A 5,404-nucleotide genomic window follows, 5' to 3' on the forward strand; every position below is an offset into this window, starting at 1 on the left:
GTTTTTGCCATACTCCCTGGATTAAAGTCTGCCTACACTCAAGAGGAAGGGATTATACAACGGTGTGAACACGAGGAGGTGGGGATCACAGGTCACTTTATGTCCATACACACATAGGGCCGATGGTGTATAGCCTACCGGCTGCACTAAAGCTCAGAGAGTCTTCCCCACAAGGAGGACTAGGGTACAAGGAAAAGATTGACAATATCTGTCATCTTCCAACACAAATGTTAATCACAGTGCTTTAAAGATGATTTGATTATTTTTCTCTTACTAGCCCTAAAAGTCTTTGGAGGGAGGTACCATATTTTTTATACCAACTCTAGCATCATTCCTGGCACATAGCATTCCCTCACTACAAATGTGTGACAATGAACAGACAGACTGGTTTTGGATGTATAGGTATCAATTTAAAAACGATATAAATTATCTTCAATGTAGTGTTTCTCTCTCATAACGTTTATAGAAGTTCTAGTACTTGCTTTGCCCATCTCAACCCTTGGCCATAAGCATAGTTTCAGATTATAAGCTGTCTCAGAAATCCTATCTTTTATATGTTAAACAATCCTATTTATGAAGTAATATTCTAATTAATGTTTCCTTGATCACAAATAAATTGTGTCAATGGCCAAATTTTGCGTTCACACAAACACTCCATCCATGCTTTTGTTCCGGCCCTCCGGTCCAGTTTAAGAACCCATTGTGGCCCTCGAGTCAAAAAGTTTGCCCACCCCTGCTCTAAGCTATATGAAGGGAGATAGATGGCTCATGGAGAGACCAATGCACAGATTTAGTCAAACTGTAAATCAATTGAGGAGGGGGGCGGGGAAAGGTAAGACTTTGGCGCTAGCTGGCCAGCTCACTCATATTTACCTTGAGAATTTATAACCCTTACCATCCCCAACTTCCCAATGAGAAAATACGTGAAAGCCTTTGCAATATGAGCCTTTGCAAAGAAAAATGAAAACCGTATCAATAGAGACACTCTAGAGCAAGCATGTCAAACTCGCAGCCCACGGGCCTCATTCCTCATTTATTTGGCCAGTGTTAGCCTTTGAGTTTTACATGCTTGCTCTAGAGCAGGGGTGGGCAAACTTTTTGACTCGAGGGCCACAATGGGTTCTTAAACTGGACCGGAGGGCCGGAACAAAAGCATGGATGGAGTGTTTGTGTGAACTAATATAAATTCAAAGTAAACATCATTACATAAAAGGGTACGGTCTTTTTTTTTTTTTTAGTTTTATTCATTTCAAACGGGCCGGATCCGGCCCGCGGGCTGTAGTTTGCCCACGGCTGCTCTAGAGCTATTCTCTGGTGCAAAATAATAAGTAGAAGAAAAAAAAAACACCATTGGCTTAGCCTTCCATGTTGGATGTTTAATATGTTAAATATTCTACACAAATACTTAATTTGCTGTTTCCTTCTGGGCATGTGCCAATTAAACACCCATTACATGGTACCCATGTAATGCCAGTTGGTTCAATCCCATTGCTATCTTACAAACCAATAGATGAATGTGATCAGCAGGAGTGTAAGATCTGTATAGCAGCATGATGAGTCTTACAAATTAGAAAAGGCTTATAAACCCTTGCATTTCTGTAGCTCCTGGGAAATCAAGCAAATTGGAAACTCACATTCACATGTGACAAAAATATTCTCTGTGTGCACCAAATTCCACTTGAAACCAAAGTGATTTTCAGCTTTTCTCCCCATCCCAGAGTTCTAGCAGAATAAGAAGTTAAAGACTTTCCTTATATTTTGTTAAGGTATACAAAAACAAAAGGCTCTGCCCGCATGAATAACAACCTAGAAAGAGAACCATAGGATGCACTACTAGCCTGAATCAATATTGAACAATCTTGAGTGTTAAGTATTATGGTCGGTAGGCTGAAAAATATCCCCCCCAAATTATCCACACCCTAATCTCTGGAACCTGTGGCTATTACCTTATGTGGCAAAAAGGACTGCAGATGTAATTAGATGAGGATCTTGAGATAGATTATCCTGCCTTATCAGAGTGAGCTTTAAATGCAAATGCATGCATCTTTATGACAGGGAGATAGGGATCTCTCTCTCTCTCTCTCTCTCTCTCTCTCTCTCACACACACACACACACACACACACACACACACACACACACACGAGAAGGCAGTGTGATCACAGAAGCAGAGATTAGGGTACACAGCCACAAGCCAAGGACAGTGGACAGCCACCAGAAGCTGTTAGAGGCAAGGAATAAAGTCTTCCCTAGAGCTTCACCCAGGAGGGAGTGCCAACACCTTCATTTCAGCTTAGAAAAACGGATTTTGGGTCTCTGGCCTCCAGATATGTTGTTGTTCTAAGCCAGCAAGTTTGTGGTAATTTGTTACAGCAGTCCTAGGAAACTAAAACAAGTACCATGAAGAAAACCACACAGGAGGGTTGCGAGTATAACAGAGGGAGAGGGAAGGGCAGCTGTGATGGATGGGATAGTCGGGGAGAGTCTGGGATGACAGGTGAGCTCAGAGCTGATGGAGAGAAATGGCTGAAAGGAGACTAAGAATGGCCACTGCTTGGGTAGGAGGGAGGACATGGCTCTCCTGATTAGGACGATTTTAGTGGAAAGGTGAGACCTGTTTGGAGTGAGTTCAAGAGAGAACGAGAGGTGATGAATTGGAGACAGAATAGAACAGAAGGAACTTCTGTGTAGTTCTGCTCCAAAAGGAGGGCAGAGAAAAGGGACAGTAACTGGAGCAAAGCAGGGAGTCAAAGGCCCATTTACATACTATGTTTAATTTAGTGCAATGATCTTGAAAGAAAGCTCCACTGAGGTCTACACAGGTTCTGTGATTTGCCCATAGTCATATAGCAGAAGAGAGACTAAGAAAAAATTCAAAACAGTTTTAACTCATAGTACAAAATGCTTTATGATACAGTAACAAAAAAGATGAAAATGGCTTATTCCTGAAGGAAGGTGAACTGAGCCTGGGTCGATAACTGTCCTCTGAGCCGCTCACTTCACACCAACACAGACCCAGGCTTCCTGGCACCAGCTCTGCCACTGCAAGTCCCAGTGGAGACATAAGACAAACATTCCTGACCAGTAACTTGGTCAATAAGTACAGGCTCAAGGAATTAATGAAAAATAAGACTTGTCATTCTCATATATTGCATGAGTAACTCCAAGGATTGTTAGTGAAGAGATTATTGTCAGTAATAAAAAGAAAATATTTTGATTATAAATGCTAATTGACTAGACGGAGTAGACAAGTGAAAGATCTATGGCATATGTTCTGGTGTTAAAAAGAGTGAATATTTTCAGAAGACCACCAATAAAGCTAAACTGAAGAGAGATATAAGAATTTAAATTTAATAATGAAATCAATCGCATGCATCCAGTGGGTGTTTTGATCATATTGTGTGTGGTTCAGCTGCATTTGTGGGATTCTGCAGTAATCTTTGAAACACTGAAGAAGTGAGAGCTACTTAGGGCTCAATACTTCATATTGATCTCTATGAAGTATAGATAATAGTCCTTACTTCCCAGGGTTGATGGGGGAATTAAATGAGATAAAAATGTATGAACTCTTAGGCACCCACTGTCCATGGAGGCCAGTATATATATATATGATCCTCCCCTATCTTTGCCATCCTCCTTTTCCTTCCTCCTTCCCTCTCCCCCATCACCACTACCACCAGCCACAGGCCCTGGGAGATCTGGCTCTGCCTACCCCTATGATCTCATCTCCACCCACTGTTCCTTCTGCTGACTATGCTCCAGCTACACTGACCTTCCTTGTGTTCCTTGAACACACTGTGCTTGCTCTACCTGGACTTCTGCGCAAGCTGGAAAGCTCTCCCCCACGATCTTGACATGGGGGATTCTCTCTCTCTCTGTTCAGATCTGAGCTCAAACGCCATCTCCTTGAAGAGGCATTCCACAAGCACCACATTAAATCCTCTTCCTGTAGTTAGTCCCAAATCATAGCACCTTATTTTATTTTCTTCATATCACTCATTTCTGGAATGAGCTTTGTCCTGTCTCTCCACACTAATGGCAAAGACCTGGTCTGTCATATCTCTTGCTTCTCACCCAGCACCTGGGACAGTACCTGGCCAGAGTAGTGGCAGTCAATAAATATGTAATGGAGTGAATCATCTGTGGAGTATGTACACACACCTATTTATGTATTGGCAGCTGTGTGATCACAGGTAAGATGCCTGGGAGCTCAATCCCGATTCCCTGTCAGTGAAGGCGATTAGGATCTCCCTGCATTATGAGCATTCAACGAAGTGCTCTAAGTCCAGCACTTAACAATGTTAGATACAACATACAAGCTCTTAATAACTGCTAGCATGTATTCCCTATCAAGCAAAATTGTTGTCATATAGTACATATTATAATACCACACTCACTCTTAGCAAGCTCCCAGGACTACAGTAGCAACATCTTAAAACACCGGCATATTCTAGGGTACCCAGTTGTAATGACAAACAGTTATCAAGGGCCCTGAGATTTTACCAAAGTAAAAGGTTATATATTGAGTCTAATGCTAAAAATTCTTTAGTGCACATTCCTAATTTGGGTTATGAAAAATTAAGACAAAAGATATCCAAAATGTTGTGAAAACCTGCCACTTGAGAACCACTTAATGGAAAAATATCAGTAAACCCCAAGCTCCAGTGGCCTGGCTCCCCTCTCCCCCACCTCTACTGTTCAGCAAGTTGCACAAAGTCCAGGTTTTTATACATCAGGGTTATAGGCCAGCTTCTGATATTCTTAAATCAGAGAAAATGCTCTAGAACAGCGGTTCTCAACCTGTGGATCGCGACCCCTTTGGGGGTCAAACGACCCTTTCACAGGGGTCGCCTAAGACCATTGGAAAACACATATATAATTACATATTGTTTTTGTGATTAATCACTTTAATTATGTTCAATTTGTAACAATGAAATTGGGGGTCACCACAACATGAGGAACTGTATTAAAGGGTCGCAGCATTAGGAAGGTTGAGAACCACTGCTCTAGCAGTTACAATGAAGGGAGATCCAACAGCCATTTTAGGGAGAATTGAAACTTATTTCCAACCCTCAGGACCTGGGCATCCAGCTGTGGCGCGGACACGCTGCGGACAAAGCCCTGTTGGAAATGAATCAAGGAGCCAGGAGATGTGGAGCTTCTCAGATGCAGAAGCCAGAGCCCTCCGCGGAAGCCTTTGCACGGAGCCTGCACAAACCTCTAATGACAGTGAGTCTAAGTCTTCAGTTGTTTTCTTCACCTGTCAAGTGTCTTTTCAAATCTTCCTTTGAAAGTGTTAGGTAAATCTGCAGGAAAATGGAACATTTCAGCAGCTCGTGTCCTTGCAGACATGCTGATTCCCTCAGTGCTGGGGCTCCTGCCCCGTGCGCTTCATACCCAAGGTAC

Source organism: Myotis brandtii, unplaced genomic scaffold (genome assembly GCF_000412655.1).
Source record: "Myotis brandtii unplaced genomic scaffold, ASM41265v1 scaffold443, whole genome shotgun sequence".
In the NCBI taxonomy this organism is placed as follows: domain Eukaryota; kingdom Metazoa; phylum Chordata; class Mammalia; order Chiroptera; family Vespertilionidae; genus Myotis; species Myotis brandtii.